The sequence below is a fragment of the Spea bombifrons genome, chromosome 6, assembly GCF_027358695.1.
Source record: "Spea bombifrons isolate aSpeBom1 chromosome 6, aSpeBom1.2.pri, whole genome shotgun sequence".
NCBI lineage: Eukaryota > Metazoa > Chordata > Amphibia > Anura > Pelobatidae > Spea > Spea bombifrons.
Genome location: NC_071092.1, coordinates 5150946 through 5166502, shown reverse-complemented (window position 1 = coordinate 5166502; position 15557 = coordinate 5150946). Strand labels below are relative to the sequence as shown.

At 42.2% G+C, this 15557-nt stretch overlaps 1 protein-coding gene across 1 annotated transcript in view; it reads right to left on the bottom strand.

Annotated features, from left to right (window-relative positions):
- Positions 1-15557, bottom strand: part of PLXNB1 (plexin B1) — a 59266-nt gene that overhangs the window by 32369 nt on the left and 11340 nt on the right. Inside the window, exon 2 of the mRNA XM_053468918.1 lies at positions 7646-7704. The gene's annotated coding sequence lies outside the window, so the exon portion shown is untranslated. The remainder of the gene's footprint in view (positions 1-7645; positions 7705-15557) is intronic.

The following is a 15557-nucleotide window of genomic DNA, read 5'->3' as shown; positions in this document are numbered from 1 at the left end:
ATAGAAGGAGCGAGCTTTAATGCCTAGAGAAGCCAGTCTAGGGGATTGCGTCTGAGATCAGGATCATAAATCTCATCTGGTCAGCCGGCGCTGGGGCTTTCTGGAATCGAGAAGCCGCCCGTGGTCTGGCTTTAATGGAGGGATTATTATCTAAATGATGCGTTGATACAGCTAGACGGGAAACCTAAAGTCCAGCGTTATCCAGATCAAAGGCAGCCGTCGGCTCGCTTTCCGCCAACTCCCATAATCCCAAGCAAGCCGTCCGCATGAAGACAATAATGAGAAATACGGCTGCAGCTGGAGTCCTGGTAAACTAACGGCCCTTCAGCCATCAGGGTCTAAGCCTTTGTGCTCCGTTGATCTCCGGCTGCCTGAGCGTGGTGGGATTTGCTGCCCTGGCCTGTCCCACTACTAAGGCTCGACGGTAAACTGAGGTAATCACCACCAACGACGCGATCCCTAAACCCAAACGTAATCGCCCGGCTTCGTTTAGACGCTAAATCAGGGGTTCTCAAACTGCGGCCCTCCAGCTGCTGCAGGACTACATCTCCCATACTCCTCAGCCAGCCCCTTAGCTGAAGGAGCATTATGGGAGATGTAGTCCTGCAGCAGCTGGAGGGCCGCAGTTTGAGAACCCCTGCGCTAAATCAAAGAGATTTGACTTCTTTAGAGGAAAGTGATTGGCCGGGATCGGCCGGGACGCCAAGAGACCATGAAAGATAAAAATGAATGAGACGCTGACATTAAATCACGGAGAGGGGTCAGATCCGCGTTCCAAGGCTGCTGGCAGCGCATGCTAAAAATACTCGATTACCTTCCCGATGCAACGGGGGACAAGAACGTGCGAGGAGCGAGATATATCATTCTATGCAATATATGCCATATAGATCCTTTAATACATAGAATACACTTCCGTGTAACGCATTCCAGACACAGGGAGAAAATATTATGCATAAAAAGGGACTTATGTTGCAAAGTTTGAAAAAGTGGAGTTATCGCCATAGCAACTGATAGAATCGTCCAATCAGCAGAAACAGTCAATCAGTTGCTACGGCGATAAGACCAGATTTCAAACCTTGCACTAGTATCACTTTGTATTACCCCAACATGCAGTAACCCCCCCCCCATCTGCAAAGGATTGTGGGTAACGATGTGCAAGCGCTCGTCTTCTGACTCCCTTTACGGGTCATTCCTGTTTGGATTACGGTCGTTGCGTAACGAGATTTAAATGACAATGCGAATTAAACGGGCGTGGAGAGGAATTTATGGAAGGATCACGTAAAAGAATTATATAGAAACAAAATATCTGGAATTTGAGCCAAAAGGGTGGAAAGGTTCATTAAACTCCGCGAGTTATGACTCAAGACTGTTTTCATTTGTGAAAAAATGCAACAGGAAAAAAAGGTAATAAATCCAGATTTTAGTAAAGAGCAACTACAGAAACCTCATATTAAATGCTAGATTATGTCAGAAACTGTAATCGGAAATAAATAAAAATAATGTCTCCAGTTACGCCTGTGAGGGACAAACTTATTCTCATAGCTTTCCACGCATAATGAAAGCACCCGTTTAAAAGGCCACCCTAAATATATGTTTTATTGAATTTTTTCCCTATTATTTGCAGAAATCTCCTCTTTCTAAAATTGTCGTAGAGATCGTAAGGGCTTTTTATTTTTTTTTTATCTATTCATTTTTTATATTATATATAAATATATTTTTTTATTTATTCATTTTTTATATTATATATAAATATATATATATATATTTTTTTTTTCATTTTTATTTTATATATATATATTTTTTTTTTATTTTTTTTAAAGTAGGTATTACTTTTACAAGGAATTAGTTGATTCACCCTTTAGGACATTACATGATCCCGGGGTTAAGAAAGTGTTAATACGGTAAAATGACTCCCTTTCAGTAAATGGTTTGTAATACATTATTATCCTATTTATGGGAAAAGGTGGAACGAGAAATGATTATTCTGTCGAAAACGTATCAGAGGAATTATCTTCATCCTCAGGGGGTGCGGAAACGGAAAAAATTACTTTTATAAGCCGAGTTATTGTGTTTTTTTATTCTATCATTTTTTGTTTTGTTAGAAATGACTCATGATTTTTGTGATGGGAGAACGCGCCCCACTGAGTTTTAGCGTTTTTTTTTTTTAGCAGGCGGCTAAAGGTGATGGGATTTGGATCTCAATGAGTCCCCAGCGCTGGTGGCTTTTCAGATGTATAATTTACACTATTTAACCCTGTGATATCCAGGCTTTAAATTGTTCCGCCCCGGTATATATTTATTTTATACATATGCTTATATTATAAAATAGTTTTGATCCCAAACAGAATTAGAGTCAGATAACGTTCCAGTAGATTTTCTTTGCAGATTAATTTGATTAAATCCAGTTTTTAAAGTGAATATGATAATATCTTGGGTTCTGAAAGGCTTACTTTGAAAGCAAATGGTTAAAAAAAAAAAATAAGTATTGAGCGAGAGAGTCTTGATTTAAATTTAGTAGGGTGACCTCCATCAGCTGTATATAGAATAGTGATTGTGTTCCTGGCACTGAAGGGTTAATGATTCATATATATATATAAAAGGGGTTATTCATCTCCAGCCCCACTAAATGGGTCTCTCTATTCCAGCTGACTTCCTGCTTTTTTATTTTTTTTTTCTTCCAGAGACCCCCCTAACGCTCTTCTTGTATTCCCAGCAGCCCTCTCCGGTATTAACCCCTTAATGCCCGTGGCAGCCAACTGCGCTACTGCCAGGAAAGCCCCTCGGTCGGCCGCAGGATTAAGTCGCTTCCAGTTATTCCCTCTCAGCTATTGACGCGTTTCGTTGGCCGTACTCGCTCGTCCTTCAGCATTCCCTCCTTTCCGTTTTTCTAAAGCCTTCTGATCATCATTCAGTCTCAGATTTTTTTTTTCCCGGCTGTATTTATGGGAAGATAAATCATGGAAAGAAAGCCGCTGCTGTAACACACCAGCTTATATGGTTGCCATACCAGCGCTTTTTAGATACCCATTAACTCCATGAATAAAGTCCCATACACTTAAGTACGGCATGGGTCCTAGACAGGATTTTTCCGTCAAACTGGAAAAAAGGTCAATCCCGTTTTGCCATTATTTTTTCGGAAACGGGGGCAACTTGTGACGTTCAGGAATGGTTCCTGGCTTACGGCGGCAGGTCCAGGGGGGCAGAAATCTCCCAGCTACAAAAATTGGGGGCAGATCACCCTCATGGGCGTTTAAGCCTGCCAGTGTGCTGCTGCACAATGCCCCGGTTACATGGAAGCCCCATTTTACAGGGGCATTTACACCAGATCGGCCCCATTCGGCCCCCGTCTAGCCGCCCGTTTCTCCTACTGTAAAGACCCAAACCTTAATCAGTCGTTGGTCTCGTCTTAGATTCAGGAGCCGTATGCCTATCCCATGCATGTTTAATACCCTCACTGTATTACCCTCTACCACTTCTGCTGGGAGACTGTTCCACTTATCTACCACCCTCTTAGTAAAGAAAAACTTCCTTACATTACCGCTAAACATCTAGTTAATAATTAATGTCTCTGGAATGTCGGATATCGTGTTTAGTAACCTGAGCGTACCGGGTTTTAGAAGCGATCCGGATTAGACCGGCGTTCCGCGCTCGGGGTTCTAATGCGGTTTGCTGCGGTAATCTCTAGCAGAGGGCACCTTTTCTATAAAAATAAACGGGTTGTTCGCTGGAGTCGGAGTCTCCCATAAATATTAGGACTACAGGCACTTTAGCTTGGAAATGGAAATGCATCTCGTCTCTCGGCTTGTAAAGATGTCTCGTTAGGGAATAACTGTCTGATGTTTAAACATAAGATCCCAAGCCACGGCGAACAGGATCTCTTTGAAAGGCTCTGGCAGAGCTCTGCGCTCTCGTTACTCTTTCGCGGCTTCACAACAGCCGACTAATTCCTCCTCGCGAGGATGCGAAAATGGGTCAGATCAATAAAAAAATTAAAAATGACATTTTTTGGTTTGTTTTATACTCGACAAGATCTTTTGTTGTGTAAACGAATGAGTGGAAAGTAACAATGTTACCAGGGGCGAGCAGATTTATGAATGAAAATGAGGATCCTGGGGCAAGTGTTTATTTACATGGGGCAAGTGATTCCTATGGCTGGGTATGTCTGGTCTGATGAGTGGAGGAAAGCAAAACTATATCGTAACGTTAACATACAGAGAGGGTGGATGGGTGCGAATCCTCGGCTACGATGGAGCCAACGCATATTTACAGATTCTGTAGGGCGGTAATTGATGTAATCCGGTCCATAATCAGCGGCTCCGGCACTTTAAGGCCAGAGGACACCTAATGATGTAACTGCGGCCGACGGCTGGATATGAAAGGCAGCGTGTTACATTTTTATGCTTATGTAGCATGCTGCCGGCGGCTAAACACTACATTACCCGAGCGAGCACCGGAGCGGCAGATCGGGAGTATGAGAGCCGTATTTTATGGTACAAAATACAGTTTTATATTATTATTATTATTATTATTATTAATACTAAAAACATTATTATTACCATTCTTAATAAAAATTATTTATTATTATTACTATTATTATTATTAGTGTTTATAATTATTATTATTATTATTATTACAACTACTACATATTTCATGAATAAAGCATAATTATTATGTATATTCTTACCCAAATGTCACTGTTTGGCATAAGACTAATAACAAAAAAAAACCCAGTTACAATTTTCCTATTTTACGTTCTTACCCCTTTATAACTGCTGTTTATATATATATATATATATGATATATATATATGGAGCAGGTGACCAGGTGCATGATGGGAAACAAAGAAGTTATTAAAAGTGTTTTTATCACCAAAGCCATGAAACGATTGAATCAGCAGAAACTACAATGGTTTCTTATTTATAACCCTCACTAAGTACAACAGACAGCTAATAGAAGAACAAATGTGATATTAAAGATTTCGGATGAAAACGCTGAACTGTAACTTTTTTTTCCTCTTTCTTTCAGGTGAAAGACGATCTGCTTCCCACCTGCTTCCCAAACGGAGGAGCTTTAAAAATATGTCTTATTAGAGACCCCCTGAGAAATAAAGCTGGAGACCTGCGCGGCCTCTGCTTTCTTCTTGAACATCTGTTATCCAGCTAAAGACCGGGATCCGTTCTGGATTCCACCTTAAAGGAGCAGCGTGCCACAAAAATCACAAATCCAGAGCAAAAGTCCCTTTAACCCCTTAAGGACAATAGGCGGTCCCTAAACCCATTGAAAACAATGCATTTTGAGCCTGTACATGTATGGGCTTTGTCATTAAGGGGTTAATAATAAAAAAAAGGGGGGTGTTCATCGTAACCCCCCTTTTTTTATTATTCTGCACAATTATTATCACCCGGAGTTACAGATACAGCTCAAAATCTTTGTTTGTTTGTTTTTGGTAAAAATATTTATTTTTAAAACAAAATCGTAGCTAAATCTCTTTAGCGAAGTCGGAGCGGCTCCTTTAAGACGTCCTGAGAAAGGAGAGAAATGCGCTTTAAATCCCTTTTTTCGGGAGCTGAATGGGTTGCTGTTAAGATGTAATTCTCTCCCTTGTGTAGAAGTCAAAGGTTTTGTAGGCTGGGAAGCGACCAGGCGTGAAGACTCCTCTATATAAAGCACTTGTTTCCCTGGGTGCAGGAATGTGTCGTGCCGTAGTGTGTGTGTATGAATGAGAGTGTAAAGAGGATCTGGGATCCCAGCTGAGTAGCTTAACTCTGCCTTTGGAACAAAAAGTCAGTAGAAAAGGGGGGGGGAAAAGTCCGTATCAGCGGCTACATTTCCCATGGTGCTGCGGCATCTGCCCGGGGAGCTCCAACCGCCCCCCCCCCCAAAAAAAAACCACTATCTCTATTTCTCAAAAAAAAAAATATATATATTTTCAAATAATTCCACAAGTGAATTGAATTAAAATAAATGTCTGATCCCAGTGGACGTCTCCAGCAAGGGCCGAGCTGGGCCGTAAAGTGTACTGATGTATTGGGGTTTATTCACTAAATATACAGTATATGTTCTGAAAGTCCACCCCCAGTGAGTTTCTGCTGCAGGAATAGCTTGGCTGGCCCTGTATAATGAATAGGTAAATCAGTAAGATTTCTTCAAAGCCTCTTAATACATTAAATTATGCATTATACGGGGCCAGCTCAGCCCTTCTTGCTGAAAAAAACCCACTGCCCCTTATAACAAACTCCTGCAGAGTCTTTCTTTAGTGAATAAACCCCTTTGCGAGGTAACTTTAAACATTACCTATGCATTATACAGGGCCACCCCATCCCTCCTCACAGAAGAAGCTCGTCAGGATTGGCCCTTCACAATGCATTGCGAGGTCTTTAAACAAAAATGCATTTTTTGGAAGGGAGAATTCCCGCAGGAGGCAAGATACTCGCAGAAAATGTTGCCCATCAAGGACGGCTGAGACTCAGCTATTAGCGGGTTAAAGCACATTGGGGCAAAATGTATCATTAATGTGAACAGTCGCAACATTGTAACTACATTTCAGTGTATAGAGAAACACAACGCTGATATTTGTGATGTGTAACCATGTAACTTATTGCAGGCTTTCCCTTTAGAGTCGCATCCCGCGCCATGCAGGCTGCTGGGAACTTAGCGCAGAACTTTTTCAACATATCTTGGAACGCATGTCCTCGCCTGCAAATCACAAATTGGACGAACTCATGAGGCTCTTGTAAGTCTAAGAGAGAATCCACTTTTAACACTAAAATGTGCACCCCCCCCCTTCCCAAAATGAAGTCAAATAACATATTATCTTTCGCTTCTTTGTTCTACGCTGTAAGATGGGCAGACGATGAATGGAGGAGAAAGAGAGAGAAAACCAAGCAGCCTCCAGCAGAGCAAAGAGAGCCGGCGGATGTGGGTTTCTAATGGATAAAAATTACAGACAAGAGCTGGGGAGCTGAACACAGCCATCACATCTCGTTCTAAGAAAGGAGCTACAAAAGGTGGAATTTCATGTTCTGAAAGAAAATTCCTAAATAATACAGGAGTTCGTATTAACCCCTTCTCTGCATCAAGCACAAGGTTTCTATACTCTATACCAGGGGTTCTCAAACTGCGGCCCTCCAGCTGCTGCTGAAGGAGCATTATGGGAGATGTAGTCCTGCAGCAGCTGGAGGGCCGCAGTTTGAGCACCCCTGCTCTATACCCTTATATATATAAGAGAAACCCCTTTATGGTGGGGATTGTAGACTGGCCAACGGCATGGAACGTCAGCAAGAAGGTCCACACCGGTTATACTGCAGTCGGTTCCCTTTGGTTTAATAATCTTTCCAAAGCTAATATGGTTTTTGAGATTCGTTTTGTTTAAAGTTCCCATTTCGGGCCATTTGAACGTTTTCTTTCTTGATCTGCACCAATGGAGATTTCATTATCTCTAGAACCGTCTGTAAGCCCCAGCGGGAAGCAGGTCGCACAATGCAGAACTGTCACTACGAGTGAAAGTAACAGATCCGACGATGTATCACAAAATGATATTCTTCAAAGATGCTAAAAAAAAAAGGGCACCCTATGGTTTCCTTTCCCTGAGACCATTTTTTTAATACATTATATACGTGGATCACCAGGATTAAACGTCACATACCATTTGTCTTTTCTGGTAACTGCTTTTATTCCTTCTCCTTGATCACAGGAATCCCGGAGCTAAAAAAGGAAAAGAAAAGGAAATATGGCGATAAAAATGGAATATATCCAAAGCACATTCTTAATAGGGAATATCTCTCTCTGTTAACGAAATCTACATCATTAGACAAACTCTGCGTTTTAATGTCTATAGAAATGTCAATTCGTGTGAATTCCTCTCAATGCCACGGGAACTAAATGACTGACAGTTATTTAGATAAAATGCATAGCTTTGTTTTTTATAATGTGGAAAATGTCCTCATTTTGGGTATAAGGGTTAGTGGGAGTGATTATTATACTTTAAATACTGTTAATATTGTGGGCTTGTCTATGTTCAAGAGGAAGATGAGCTACTTTTTATATATATATATTTTTTTTAATTTTTATTTTTATTTTTTTTCATTTTAATATATGTTTTTTATATATGAGCTCTTATGTGAATCTCAAAGCTGCATCTATGGGTGAATCCATCTATAAATCTTCCATGCTTATGGGATTTTTTTACTCTGCAGTTAAAATCGAATGTGATCCCCTCCTAAGTGGCTGGGATTCTAGAGGGTACAATATTACGTTTTTTCCCCCCTTTTATATAAATCACTTGCATCCATGGGTTTTCTTTGTAGATCCTATCAGCTTTAGAAGAAGACCACAGTCACAAAATGTAAAGAAACCCATAAATGACTCTAACTCCGGGCTGCGGATCGTTAGCTGGTGGCATGGGTGTTAGCGCAGATTGACGAGCAATATCACCCGAGAACCCTTAATTACAGCGGGAAGCCTCTGCATTCCAGGTTCACTACTAATGTCTGCGTGTGGCAAAATCTTTTGTTCCTTGATGGCAAGAAACATTACTTTGCTACCTTAGAAAGGAACAACTCTTTGTAAATAAGAAATCTAACTGGTGCTAATAAACTGTATTTTTAAAATCCCCTTTCAAGCTTTTCGAATGTGCCAAGAAGAACAACTGTAGAACCTAGAAGGATCCAAGGTTCTATGAAGCTGGAGTTGGTTTTTCCAGGTGTCCTTCACCATACCATGGATCCTTCCGAACCTGAGTTATGGAATTATGGTAGCCAAAAGGTTCTAAACTTCAAAGAAAGATGTCCTCAATAGGTCACCTTTATTCAAGCAGGGATTATGTATGGCAGGGTTGTAGACAAGAACCAACTGGATGGACCATGAATCAAACAATTAGACCAGAACATGAAGGATCCAATATGAAACTATTAGAATTCCGAGGTATGTTGAACATGAACATCTTCTTCCCAACAACGGGAATCAACTAAACCACCCCATCTCTTCTCAAAAGGTTAATATCTGCCGTCTTTTAAATACTCTCTGCCCTCTAGAATTGGCTCATCCTCCTAAAAAGTCAAATCAGCTTAGTTTTTAATCAGAGTGATGAGTACTTTATCAACCCGCAACATCTGTAAAAAAAAAAACAAAAAAAACCCCTGCAAATCATTACTGAGGTCGCGAGGGAATGTGAGAGATTCCAGCCTTTAATAAATGCCAATTTCATTATGCTGGAAGCCAGGTTCAATTACAAAATGGACAGTGATAGTCGAAGGCTGCCGCGTATAAAAGGGCATGATTTAAAGTGTGTGGAACTCAAGGAGCCAGGACAAGGTCAAAGGATAATTTAATAAGTGCATGTAACCCACAGGTAGAACCATGCGTCGGCTCCGCCATACCACGTACGCATACATACACACACCACGTACGCATACATACACACACCAAGCCTCTTGTTGACCCTTATAACCACTTTAAAAAAATGTTTGTTTTTTTACTTGCCCCATAAATCAATCAATAGGTAATATACATTCGTTGGTGACATTTTTCAGTGTATTTTTAGAGGGGTATTACAAAACTAGCTATAAGTAAACCAATAAAACAGGCTGTAAAGATCATAAGTCGAGTTGGCAACCTAGAGAATTGGAAATTCGGCCGTACAGACAGGAGGAACATAAGTACTTGGCAGGATTCATCCCAGAGCTTTTTGTAACCACTAAAGCTGCTTTGTGGATGTAATAATACCCCATCATGGTTGCATTGTTGGTTAGAAACGACCAGGGGAACCTATCAAAGTAAGGTTTCTACCTATCATGTTCTTCTTCAGTTGGGCATGTGGGTAAGGTGACCCATGGGATATAAATGCTGCTCTAAGAAAAAAACAGAACCTAAGGTTCAAAAAGTCCAAGTCAAGAACCAAGAAGGCCAAGAAACCTATAAGGTCACCCAACAGTACATGGCGATACCTGCTCATCACATCAGCATCCAACCTAAGTTCATATAAGAAACTTTTCGATCTATCAACCAGTAACGCCACAAGAAAAGGCAAAGAAGAACTGAAAAACACACTTTAGGAGATATTCATTGAAGCTTCCCTATAGATCTTGTCCGTACGTCAAGTTTTTCTTCTTTAGAATAGAGATGACAAATATTAATACAATGTAGGCCTTTCTGACAAACTTAAGCTCCGAGGATCAAGGTGCTTGTCAAAGAACTCTAATATCCACTCATTCCTCTCCGAATTACCTTGGCTTCTGTAATGGAATGTTTTATGTGCTTTGGCATCACAGCTGTGATGCGTAGTTCAGCCAACGGGATTTGCCAGACCCCAGGTTTTTCATCCATTGTTTTACAAAGACTTCTGCTTATCCCCGAGTCTTAGTGGAGAAGCTGCAGTATAGATTGCACTCTTCGGCACATCATTGCTGGTTGGATTTCAAAAACATCTACCCTAAGAGAGCCGAGAAGTCTAAATAAAGCCACCCACGCCCAAAATAACTTTTCCTGCTTTGGAACTTCTTGTGTTCTCCTTAAAAGTTTATTTTTTTGGAGCTCCTCATTGTTACAGCTGGTCTTCAAGCCTTCAAAGTGAACTCAGAACGAGCACAAAAATAAATGAACATGGAGGACCTTATGGTGGATCCCAGCCAAACATCCAAGAATCATAAGACGGCTATCGCTACATTCGTTCTATAGGTTGCGAGATATCCTCATCTTAAATAATGTGTGATTCCATACAATGGCTACTTATTTTTCTTTGGTGCATGCTTGGGTTGTCGTGGGTTGCAGAAAGGCCAGGACCCCCCAATTCACAAAGCCGTTTCTACATATAACTTCCCACCACTGAGATCATTAATAAGCATTTAATATCAAATTTGATCATTTTAATATACTATTTTATTTAATGCTCGCTGTTTACATTAATATATATATATTTTTTCTGAGCAGAACATTCTGAACATAGGATTTATATTACGGATAATAATAATAATAATAATAATAATAAGGTCCTCATAAGATGAATAAGATTTCTTACAAATTGTTACTATTCATTTATTAGTTTTTTTTCTTCTTCAGGACCTAGAGCTGGATTTTGAGAATTTTGTCAAATTGAAGAATGGAGCGAGATTAATAATTGGCTCGTTTTATGTTTACCGTGGGTTTACTCTTTATTTTTTAAGAAAATCAGGACATATCACATCCTATTTCCCAGATCCTTGCTGTAATATACCAAATGATTATACATTGTATCTATTTTATGAGTCCTAATACTTTTGTATAAACCCCAGGGTAACCAATAAGGGATTTGCCGCTATTTCCAGACATTTAGCGGTTATTCTGTATTCTACCTATTTTGGGTTTACTGGAAAGGTCAGGGAGGAAGGGTGGGATCGCGCGCCATGCAGAGCGGCAGAAGAAAGGAGTCATTTTGAGTCCCAAAAACACAGCTCTCTGTGTCAGAAGAAATCACCGGGAACGGCGTTTCTGCACCAAAAGCCAAAGTACACAGAGGAGGACTGCGTCTCCGCACCACAGAAGGGTAAACTGTTTCCATTAGACGGTCGCTTTTAAACAGACAGCAGGCTCCTGAAAGAAAAGCCCTATTTAAAAAAGGGGGCTTTGCGTGAGAGGAAGGGGTGTGGGAAGGGGTATGAAGGTAACAAGGAAGGAATACACAATTATGTGCCTTGGCTCTTCGTTTTTCCCCTGCTTCCATTTACGGCCGTGACGATTGAATGCAACATTACAGAAAAAAAGGAGCAATTTTTTTATACTCATGATAAATGTGTTAAAATATGCGTGAAAATCGCAAGAAACAGAGAATGTGAAAAAAAAAATATATAAAAAAACAAACTTTGTTACCCTCAAAGCACACTTTGGCAGCCTTTGTTACTACAGATAAAAGAATGTGATAACCAGATGAAGAATCTGTGCTTTTTGCTCCACTTGTACCCCTTCTATGGCAGATGAAGAATGAGGTGACATTTCCTTATAAGGATATTGGATCACAAGGGGCGGGGCTCCACGTCAGTTAGATTTTCATTATATCTGTTCCATAAGGTGGGTGACATTAAGTGATCTGCCCAGCTGTTACGTTTCATTTGAAGAAGAGGGTAGAAAATGGAGAGGGGTATCTTAATTTAAAGAATCGAGGTTCTATTGATTAATATCTTTTATTTTCAGGGGCAATCAGCACAAAACTACAAAGGCACCCAAGTGGAAGCCATATTGTACAGTACAGGGCAGGACTCAACCATCCCCCCAAAAAGTGTGAGGAGTCTCATATCTCGATCAGAGTCTGTCTGACGCATTCCCAACGCAAAAGGCTCCATTTCATCTGTAGGGTGCGCAACCTGGAAAGTAGTCCAACTGGCCCAGATCTTCTGACATTGACACACTATGACAACACAGGACATTGTATTCTGCTCAACGCTGACCTCTCCTCGCCCCAATCCAGACATCTGCAAGGCTCCTTCAGCCCATGCCAAGCCTTCACCCAAGCTCTTGTTCATAATGATTTGCTCTCCTTCCACCCCAACCCTCTTTGGACTGTTTCAGCTGATAGCACAGAACATGCGCATGGAGAAGACCAGAGGATGCCGCTAAACAAATAGCAGACAACAAAGGAACTACACATTCTTCGTAATTCCATGAGATGCCACTGAGCTAGAAATACAAGATCCAGATTCTACTAATCCAGAGAATATGGCGAATTAGTTGAAACAATGTGTACAAAGTTATCGATGTACGCTTGTTAAACAAAATGAGCCCGGCATACAAATGTAACGAGCGCGTAATTGTTGTGCAACGTATCACAATGTGGTGATAAAACGGAGAGGTCATGTAGACCTCCAGGTTTCGGCTCTCTCCAGGACGAGAGGACAGAGGTTTTCAGGCTGCTGGGAATTTCACCCAATGTATCTTCTGGATACAACATTAACAAAACGCGTTAACGTGAACAGAGACCTCACTGCCGACGCACCGTTCCTTCTCCTACAAAGTCTTTCCACCAGACCAGTAATGTCTGGACGCCATGGATACAGAACAGACCTCGGAACGGGTGAAATTCCGGGGGAAAAGATTTCATGGGGTCTGTTGCCTTCAGTATTTTATCAAGAGGTGACCCCCACGTGCCGGATGAGACCCTAACATCTCCTTTCAGTCTCCTTAAACCACCAGATGCCACGAGGGTAGACAATGTCTTCTACAAGGCGTAGCATCCGTGACCTGCATAAATCCTAACGAATTAACGGAAGAAGGTGAAAAAGGCCCATTATTAAACATTATTAAATCCAACCCCAATGTGTGTCTTCAGAATTCTATCAGGGATTCCCATTATATGAAAAAAATAGAAAACAGGGAAAAAAATCACTCCTGCAAACTGGGAAAATAAAAAAAAATGATCACAGAATAAAAATAGAAACGTATTTCTTTGTGTCCTTTGGCCATTAATGGGTTAAAAGTGAGCAGTGAAAAGGAGATTAAACGTGTCCCGTCGGTCTATATTTCTTTTACTGAAAAATCCTGTCCTTGATTGAATCTTTGTGCGGTGAAGCCACCTGAGTCCTTATTATCTCTGCAAACAGTAATCTGTCGTGCCGGCAGGGGAACCTGGCCAATTGTCTGGTTAGGAGATTCGTCTCCGCCGAGCGCCGCGCATAACAGAGTGTGCGTGTGTGTCATGTCCTGCAATACAAAACGCAATAATTATACCTCTACCTCCTCCGCTGTGCTGCCGCTGCTCACACCATTTCAATGTTGCTGTAAGGGACAGTTTAATGTCACAGGGAACTATGCCAAAGAGTAATACCTTAGGGAGAAGCTGCAGCCCCAGGGTTGCCTGTGTGTCATGTTCTGAGTCCTGAGTGACATATTGAAAGCCATCAATGAACCTGGGCATTCCGAAGGAGAATAATGGGGGTTTATTTACCCCGTTTCATTTAAAAAAGCCATTCCCTGCTGTTTCTATATACATTATCGGGGCTTTTAGGGCTGTAGAACCCTGCGATCCCCTCATACCCAGCAAACATTCCGAGCTCCTAGAAAAGGGGGGCATCAGGAAAGGGTGAGAGGGGCATCAGGGAAGGAGAGAGGGAATTGGGGGCCAATAGAGGTACTGGCCCTCATAGACAGAAGAAAGGGCCACAGTATACGCAGCAGGTACCGGGTGGTGAGCGAGGAGGTCGCCGCTCCGTACTGGGTCTGAATGCCGGACTTTCACTGCCCTCTAAGCAAACATTTTCTTTCCATGAAGGAATCAGATCCAGAATATAAACGTCGTCTCACGCTGAGTTTTTACAGTCTGGCGGATAATTCTTTCCAGGGGCTTGAAGGTGACCTTGGGTGGGAGCGGCAGAGAGAGGGGGTCCTCTGCAGAACGGGCACTGTCAGACGGGGACGCAGCCGCGGAACGAGTGAAAACGTCTCAATTCCCTTCCATTTCCCAGGAGACGGAACGAATCCGAGGATCGCCGGCCCTGCGTCGGCCTCCAAGCCTCCAGCTGGCAGAGAGGGGGCAGCGCGGAGCCCGGGGCACAAAACACCTCTGTTAGGGAAACGCCACAAAATGATCCCGCCAGTTAGCGCTGGGTAAACAGCCTTAATGGGGCTGGGGGGGCTAGGGGGCGACATAAAACAACCCTTTATACTCCAGAGATGGGCTCCGCAGGCTACAATCCCACTGCAGCGGGGGGTTAACCCATCAAGTGCTGGAGGGGAGAGACGGGTCTCACGTGCCACATCGAAACAGCATAACCTGGTGCTGCAGGGGTTAACCCGTGGATAAGAAATGGGTCCGAGAAACGCATAATCTGTACATGTGCAAATTAACCCTTTGGGCGCTGGGATGGAGTCCCCGGGTAATACCGTTAACCCTTGGAATCAAGGTAATAAAATAAGGGGTCTGATGCCCCAAGAGGGGAATGCATAAACCACTGCGGCATGCATTGACCCTTTGTGTGCTCGTGCATGGTTAACCTTTTCAGTGCCAAGGAAGTAAAAAGGAGGTGTGGGCGATCTCTGGCAGTCAAAAGGGGGGTTAATAGTGTTTTCAGCAAAACATTACGAAAATGTCTCCATCTCCCGTCTTGAATATCGCTGAAAGTTTACACCCCAAAGCCCCGGGGGTCATAGCTCCGCGATAACAATGCAGCGGGTCGGATATACGGGGCGGGGAGGGGGGCAAATTCTGGAGTAAACAGAGGTATAGATTTACAGAGAGACGATAAGCCGGAGCGTTAAAGCCGTTATCCAATATTATTCTATTCCTCCGCAAATACCAGAGTCTGATTTTTATGAGTGGCATTGCATAAGGGTTTATGATGAAGTCACCTGTATTCAAGCAGGGATTTCAGCTGAACATAGCGGCGAGAAAAACACCAATTACTTCCCTCCCGTAAATTATGGAATTCGGGTCAATTTGTGTCCGGCTTAGACGCTGCGTAATAAATCAGGGGGACGCTAATCTCTCAGCCCGTGAATCCTCAGCGCTTTTACAGCGTCTGCTCCTCAATCACTAATTCTAGAAACACTAATTTACACGCAATAAACATCAGAACCCTGCACCGGATTACCCCGCC